Here is a 9285-nt window from a genome sequence, read left to right on the forward strand (position 1 = left end):
AGTCATTTTTATTTGCAATAGGTAGAGAGATGGATCTCTTCCAGTCAGTTGACCTGGTAATGGTCTTCCAAATATTCTGGCATCCGTAAGTGAGTGTTTCAGTGTTTCATCAGCATGTTGAAGCAGTTCTTTGGCATTCCATCAATTCTAGAGACTTCTTTTTGGCTAATACTTTCACTGCAGCCTGAACTTCCTTCAGTACCATTGATCCCTCCTCATATAGTTCCTCTTGAAATGGTTGAATATCAACTTGTGAGTTTGGGATAAGGTTTTGGACTCTGTGTTCTTTGAAGCTGGAAGCTATATCACTAGTATTTCAAAAGGCGGCAGCATCACCCACCGTGAGCAGGCTTCAGCACAGCTTCCAGACTAAGAGCGGACCATGAAGGCTTAGATTGTTCTCTCTTGAGGGATTAGCCACTGAAAACCGTATGGGTAGTATCAAAACATTTTCCCTGATCGCATACTTGGAAAGAGTCAGATATATAATTAGAATCCAAGTGACTAACTCTATCCTGAAATGCTCTTCTGTGCTGTTTCATGCTTTCTATCCCTACCTCCAGTAATGGAATTTGTCTTTCATGATCTCATCGAGTAACTAATAAAGGACACTTCCTAACTCTGTCTATTCACCCCAGTTTTTCTTTGTAACACATGTATCTTGGCCAACCCAAGGTACCTCACAATACACCTTCCTCAGAACCCTCAAATAGTGCAGTGAAAGCTTGGCAAATTATGTGGCCAAAGCCAAGTTGCCCCCCTACTGTCTCTATTAATTTAATCAACAAATAGTGATGTATCTTTTCAACATGCCAACTGCCAAGTACTTAAAAAATTCCAATAAAATTGAGGTAGTTTATTGTGCCAACATGGCCAATAAACACAAGTGAGATTAATTGAAGGGTGCAAAGTTCAATGGCTTGGCAAGCCTCCCCTTTCTTGTCTCTTGCTTTTTGATCATCGGACCAGTGTGTGGCTGCCTTGCTTGTTCTGTGCCTCCACTTGCAAGCTACACTCCCTGTGGGACACCTAACCCATGGACTGTGTCGCTGAAATTTGAGGTTTCTTCAAGACCTGCTTCGTCACACTACTGGATGCTACATCTCTTGAGCTGGGGACTGTCAGACCCTGTCATCTGGCTGACTGTTGGTGACCTGCCTTGCTGTTTGCTGCCTGTGCCTGGATAGCCTGAATTGCTCTACAGAGAGCTACCCGGTGGGCCTCAAGACTTGAAGGACTGCCTGTCTCACCACTGTCTAATGGGAGTGAGTTGCACTGAGCCATTTGTACTGCTTTATAATTCAATTAGCTGTCTATTTCTTATGTTATATCTCTATCTGTGTAAATATATATTTAATTATTGGCATTCTGGTTTGGTTTCTCTAGAGAATCCTAACACAAAAATTAATCCTGAGCAACCCACAGGGAGATCCTTTGTTCCCCATGAATCTTATAGATGAGAGAATTGAGCATAGCAAAGTCAGATCAATTGTCCTATATCAGAAAAACAGTAGCTTGTGCTGCCAGTTTCCAGCCCATCTGACCTGACACCAGAGTCCATGCTCTATCTGCGAGGCCACCTTGCCGCTCTATTACCTGTCTTATGGGCTTTCAGGTTGATGGGCACATCTTTCTTGTTTTCTGTTTCTCAGTATACGAAACCCAGGATTGATGAACCTACAGAGACAGCAAGTAGAATAAGGGTTCCTGGTGGGGATAGTGGGGGAAGAGGAGGTAAAGAGCAGCTGATATCAAGGCGTTCAAGAAGAAAGAGAATGTTTTTAAACTGATTGTGGTAGCTGCTTAATGTGATATAACTATTAGCTCCCAGTGAAATGGTTTGGAAAAAAAACTCAAAGCATTTTAACTAATGAGGAAGGGATCTAAGTAGATTTTTATTAGGTGGATATACTTATAGAGGAATTTCTGCAATTTTATTTGTTTATAAGGAAGTTATGAAAATAATCAACATACTTATTTTTCTAAAAATAGGAAAAACACAACGCCCCACTTCAACATACTTCTCAAAATATTATTTATAAAAGTAGATTTTAGTTTCCTTAAGATATTCATCTTTGCATCTTCCTTCCATGTCTTACATTCCCATAATATATAATTCAGAGCTTTGTAAATAGTAATACAAGATTCACTTCACCATTATTTACTATCAAGACAGGCGGTAGGCAGTCTGCTTTGAATAGGACATGCCCCTTCAGATATTTAGGACTCTGGTGAGACAGGAAGCAATAAAAGTAATAGACAATGTAATTAATATCAGATAATAATGAATGTACTAATTCTTAAATGAGAGAGAAACATCATAGAAATGGAGAGGATGATGGGATTTAGAGATGAGTCAAGATGATCTCACAGACTAGAGCACAATTATACTGTGACTATATTACAGGAAATTACCTGTTTGTCAAGAGTCTGAAAATATTACTCTCTAGGTCAAGAGAATAGAGAACAGAGACAGGGCAGGGGGAATAAATGTGACCTCTTAGGATGTCTTAAAAATAGATCAACTAATAAGAGGTCACACTTTGGCATATGAAGGAGATAGTGGTATGGTAATAGGAAAAGATTTTTTTGCTTGATCATGATTCTCAGTAGCTGGCAGTTATGATGTAGTCATCTCTCATGGTCAAACATAGATTATGTAATCACTTCAATGATGGACTCTGTTCTGAGTGGCCAACAAATTGAATGGGCATTTTTCAGGCAGTGTAGCCTGCTTGCCATATAAAAAAATAATAAAGGATGGGTATTACGCTGCCCATTCATATGAGGGGGCTTCACAAAGTTTGTGGAAATGTGGAATTGAAAGATAATGGCATTTTCCTATCCTCTTTTGGGAGCTATTCAGTATGTGTACAGACTTATTCTAAATAAAACAGATTCAAACATCACTCTGTGATCAGCGGAGGGCTGCAAACAAGTTCTCTAAGTAACACACTTATCTTAGTTTTGTTAAGTTGGCTTCCAAAAAAGATCCAATCCAAACAGCTCCATCCAAGGGGAACTGCTAAATCAGTTAAATTCAAGGCAGCGGTCAGCTTAGGTGGTTTCAGTGACTAGTTTTTGTGATGCCAAAGGGGTCATGATAGATTTTCTTGAAGAAACCACATCATGGGGTTTATTGTGAAGAAATGTTTGTTTTTTAATTATCATTGCGTTGATAAGACAAAGTATGTTATGCTCCATTGTAACAATGCACCTGCTTATTTTTCCAGGGTACGCAAGGGCTGGCCTATTAGAATTTCATTGGAAATTTGTACTCCACCCACCCTATCCCCTGATCTTGTACTTTGTTGTCTCTTCCCCCCCCCCAAAAAAAAAGCTCAAAGAGAATTTTAGAAGAACATCATTTGAATCCCCTGCGGATGTCAGAACGGCCATGTTGATGTAGGAGAAATCAAAGAACACCAAATTCTCTGGGGAAGGGTTACGGAAATGAAAGTATTGTCTTTAGATTGTTGAGATCTGGATGGAAGGACACTGAGTGATATTGGCTTCACCTTTTGATGCCTCTTGCTTCGTAAAGGTTCCTACGGTCTGTAGCAGTATTTTTCCGGTTGTCCTTGTATATGGACATTCTGACAAAACTCCTCTGCCTTGTACTGTAGCATCTGTAGACCCTGTGTCTGTACTGGGCCTCTGGCTCATCATCATCTGAAAACTGGCTCTTTGGACTTGAGCCAATAGCCTGTCATTTTGCCTGCCTATTTGGGGATTGATTAGCATCTGGCAGCCTGTAATTCAACTGCCTTCTCTCTGTTCTATTGATCTTGGTTCACCAGCCTATGAAGCTGCATTAGACAGAAGTATCCAGACTGACCTCTCATCCACAGACTTGAAACTTGCAAACCTATATAACTGCATGGGTCATTTCCTTCACACACATACATACACATGTGCTCACTTCGCTGGTTTTGCTTATCTATAGAACCCAGCCTAAGACTGTGTGATAGTTATATAATTGTCAATTTAAGGATTAAGAATGTAGGGGTAGAGTCGAGCCTGTCAATCAGGTCATAGCCAATGAGACTTCTTTGTGGGCATAGTCTTCCCCTAAGGATTCTGGGAATGCTGGTATTTTCCTCCTTGGAAGTGGGAGACTCTCTGCTCACACCCTGGGAGACATAGCAGCTGACAAGACACATGGGCCCACCCTGATGCTGAGTTGCTTACAACGCTACTAGATCCAAAGACTTTCTACCCACTGGCCTGTGATCATCTACATTCGGCGTCATTGCATGTGTTCCATGAGTCTGAAGGGGTATTGGATATATGGGCTAGCATTGGATGTATGGACTTGATCTGGTCTGGGATGGGATGTTTTCTCAATGTTTAATTGCTCTTGTATATAAATTTCTTTCTTATACATATATGTGTTTCCTTGAATTTGTTTCCTAGTCTACCTAGACTAACGCTAGACGAACACTGCACTTGATCACATATACAGTGATATTTACGTGGTGATAAACCAACCTAAACCAACTGCCTGCTGTCTGTTTTATTCTGCCCCGTGATGCCCTTGTATAGGCACTTTATAGGAACAGCTAGCCTCACCTTTGAACGGCCATGCATTCAGGAGTCTAATACTAACTCAACACCCCCAGAGATTTCTATAGATCATGAAAAGGGATATTAAATTTAACACAAATTTCATAGAATTTCATGGAGGGTTTCATCCAGGAATAAAAATTATCCAATTTACATTTTCAAAAGATCACTTTGTTGGCCATGTGGGAAGGAGATTATTATATTCAACAGTAAAAGGCAGAAAGGTAAGGAGACTGCTAAATAATTGAGAAAAAAGATCTACAAACGTTTCCTGTAAAATGCCAGAAAGTAAATATTTTACATTTGGTGTCATATTAGTCTCTCCAAGAATGACTCACTTCTGCCACTCTAGACGGAAAGAAGCTGTAGGTAAAGCATAACTGATTTTAGCTTCTGGCAGCCTGTGACTCAGCAGCAGTGTTTCAAGATAACTTTATGTATGTATTTGGACATTTCATTTTTATTAAATTTTCACATCTTGTAAAATCTTATTCTCTTATTTTGTTTTCAACCCTTTAGGAATGGCAACATTATTTTGTTACACAACTCTTTTTATTAGGACCTAAACCAGACCACATAATTCAATAATTCAGTCATATTAAGATACATTGTATAATTGATACCTCAATCAGTCTTAGCACATTTTCTTCTTCTTATAATCCTTGTTTTAGATTCCCACTTTCCCCAACTTCCCCGTTCCGTACCCCCAAGGAACACTTGATCCAGTTATTGCCTTTACAGATTCACTCATCTTGAGTTTCATTTAGCAAAGAACATAGAAAAACGCATTACAAAGAGTCAAGAAGTCTACAGACTTTCTTATCTTGAGCACCATGCACAATTAGACAGAGGGCTCAATTTGACCTGCAGACCCCTCATCTGGATGAGCCATGCTGTTTTCTTAGGTTTTTCCCATAGAAATGTAACTTATTGAGAGGATGAAGACTTCAGAGGAGTAAGCTAGGTTGGAGAAGATAATATTAAGAATTCTGTTTATTAGTTCTTTTAGTTCTCAATTTAAAGAACCAAAACTGTTCCTGAAGTTAATTTTTTTTCCTCTTAAAAGTTTACAATGTTTAGAAGTATAGTATCTATTATACTGTGACATTTGCAGGTATATATAGAGAAGTTTATATTAGAAATATGGTTTATCAAAATGATTAAGTTCAGAAGTGGTGAAGTCCAATTTGGTTCAAGTCTATATGTCACATGTTAAGCTGGAGACTTTTCCTAAAAGCCTGTGACTGATGGAGCAGGGAAATTAGGAAGGCAAAAAACAAACCAGGAGGCAGGAAGAAGAAACTCACAGCTGGTGGGACAGAGACAAACCACAAATCAAATGTTATGACAGGTAGCTGCAGTTCCCAGAATCGGCAGGCAGTATTTCAGACCACAAGTCCAAATCCCAAGCAATTAAATGCAAGACCCAGACCGGTAGAAAAAAGAACAGCAATCTAGTTTTCCACAGTCTACTGACAGATATGCACTAGGCCATCCTCCCAAGGAGATGCCATCAAGCTTAAGGTGATGTGTTCCTCATGGGGGACGTCATACTGGCAAACTACTGAGGATCCTGGCCTAGCCACATTGACCAAAAATATCTATCACCCTGAAATAGTGTCCTAGACAATTTCATTCATGGATACTGATAATTCCAATTATTAGAAAATGTGCCTTTATTTTAATTAGACTGTCTCTCAGAAACATGTCATTTGATTTTTTTTCCTAGTGTAAGATTACACTGAATAGCTAGTAACTCTTCCACATAAAGAATAGAACATCAGACTATCTGAGCCCACTGCCCTCCAGTCAATACCAACTCTTAGCAACCCTATGGGACAGTTTTCAACCTGTGAGTCATGTCATGACCCCTTTGGGGGTCAAATGACCATTGCACAGGGGTTGCCTATGACCATCAGAAAACACGGTTCCCATAATCTTAGGAATCAAGACACCGCTCCTCTGTCTCCAGGCAAGTCCACCCACATGTGGATACACCCACATATAAGTACCCAGTGTGATGACATCATCATGCCAACCCCACCACATACACCCCGTACAAATACAGGTGCATGTGACAGGGTTGGTGCTATAATGTGCTTATGTAGACCAGGTACACATGTGTAGAGAGCAGCTACTGTGTAGAAAACAGCTACTGTGTAGGGAGCAGCTGATGTGTTGAAAGCAGCTAATATGTTAAAAGCAGCTACTGTGCTAAAAGCAGCAGTATTGGAGGTAAAATGACACTATGAATTAAAAGTACTGGGTAAATGTGAAATCATCAAATACTGGAAAAAATAAATATAACTGTGCCATGGGAACTTAATCTGGGTGCCGACTGGTCTTTTTATATTCAGTTGTGGTTGATGTGAATAATGCTCCCTTGTGATAGTAACATGTATGTAAAAACAACACAGAATGGTAAATCATAGGAAATTTTAATGAACTCTATTGACTGAACTATGCCTTGTATCATCTTTTGTATTATTAAAGCTATTGTTTTATATTATTTTCATTAGCAAAGCCTCCCATGATAATGGATCATGTAGTGAAGAATGTTAAGAAAATAAAATATATTGAGGAATTTTTACAGTATGGTTTTACCTCAATAATTACACCAGGAATTGAGAAACCACAATGTGTTTTTGTTGTAAATTCTGTCAGCTAAATCTATAAAGCCAAAAAAACTAGAACACCATTTTGATAGCAAGCATCTGAGCTTTGCCAGCAAGGATACCAACTATTTTAGAAGCAAAGCCGATGGATTCAAGAAAGCCAGACTTGACACTGGTGTCAAGTAGCAGTACAAACAAACCAGAGCAGCCATTGAAGCTTCATATTTGGTGGCACTCAGAATCACCCAAGCTATGAAACCTCACACCATTGCTGAAGCTTTACTGTTGCCAGCAGCCAAAGACATTGTTGGAGTTATGATCAGAGACAAATTTGTTACAAAATTGAGTGCAATTTCCTTATCTAATGACATTGTCTGCAGAAGAATACATGACATGTCTACTGATATTCTTGATCAGGTAATACAGGAAATTAAATCTGCTCCACTTCCAATATTTAGCATCCAGCTTGATGAATCCACAGATGTCACAAACAGTGTCTGGTTTACATGAAGTATATTAATGATGGCAACTTTAAAAATTAGTTTCTTTTTTACAAACATCTTGAAACAACAGCTGCTGCATGTGATATATTTGACACAATTGGTTCATTTCTGAAAGAGCATAAGATCTCTTGGGAAAAGGTTTGTGGTGTTTGCACAGATGGTGCTCCAGCTATGCTAGGATGTCAATCTGGATTTCAATGTTTGCTACTGAATGAGTCACCAAAAGTCATCAGAACTCACTGTATGATTCATCAGCAAGTATTAGCAACGGAGATGCTGCCACAAGAGTTACAAGTAGTAATGAAAAGTGTCATATGTTCTGTCAATTTTGTAAAGGTGGGCCTGTTTTCGCAACTGTGCAATGAGTTCAATGCACTGAATAATGCTCTGCTATTTAACACTGAAGTGAGATGGTTGTGGAGAGACATTTTCAAATGTGTTTTTGAGCTTCATGATAAACTCAAAATGTTTTTTAATCAGAAAGCAATACTGCAGTTTGTGGCACTTTTCAGTGATAAAAGCGAACTGCAGAAACTAGCTTAGTTAGTTGACATTTTTGTCATCTTGAATGAGTTAAATTTATCACTGCAAGGACCAAATGCAACATGCCTCGATTTGTCTGAAAAGATCTGATCATTCCAAATGAAACTTCAGCTTTGCGGGAAAAAAAATGGATACAAATAAAATGTACATGTTACCTATCTTATCTACTTTCTTTGAGGAACATGACATTGAATAAGACAAAATGATTATGATGATAATTTTTCTGAAAGAACACTTGCACATGTTTGAAGATGAAATTTCATACTTTCCAAATCTACCTGACACCCCATTTGCAGTTGCCAGACGCCCATTCACAGTCAAAGTTGAAGATCATCCTGAGATAGCACAAGAGGCGTTCACTGAACTTATTAACAGTCATACAGAGAGAACCGATTTCTCTGTGATACCAGTTACAAAATTCTGGATCAATGTTTGTGGCCATATCTTGTTCTGTCTGAGACTGTGTTGCGCCTTCTCCTTCCATTTCCAACAGCATATTTTTGTGACAGGGTTTTCCTGCTGGTTGGTTATTGAGTCTAAATACAGAAGTAAACTTGTGGAAGATGATCTTCATTGTGCTCTTGCAAAGACTGCCCTGAGAATTTCTGATCTGGTGAGAAAGAAGCTATCTTCACACCGAGGTGGACTTTTTCATACATACTGTTGCAAAATGTAGCAATGCAGTTTACTGTTGTTAGATTAAGACTGTTACCCATGCTACAGCATGCTTCAAGACAAAATTTCATTGATTTGTAATTAGAAATAAATATTTCACAGTATATAATTGCATATTGTTTGTGATGAATCATTATGCTTTATGTTCAATTTATAACAATGAAAATACATCTTGTTTATCAGTCATTTAAATTATGATTCATAACAGTAGCAAAATTACACTTATGAAGTAGCAACAAAAGTAATTTTATGGTTGGGGGTAACCACAGCATGAGAAACTGTCTTAAAGGGTCGTGGAAATAGGAAGGTTGCAAACCACTGCTATAGGACACAATAGAAACATTTCATAGAGTGGAGATGCAAAGCCCATGTGTAGACAATTG

The sequence above is a fragment of the Tenrec ecaudatus genome, chromosome 8 (assembly GCF_050624435.1).
Source record: "Tenrec ecaudatus isolate mTenEca1 chromosome 8, mTenEca1.hap1, whole genome shotgun sequence".
NCBI lineage: Eukaryota > Metazoa > Chordata > Mammalia > Afrosoricida > Tenrecidae > Tenrec > Tenrec ecaudatus.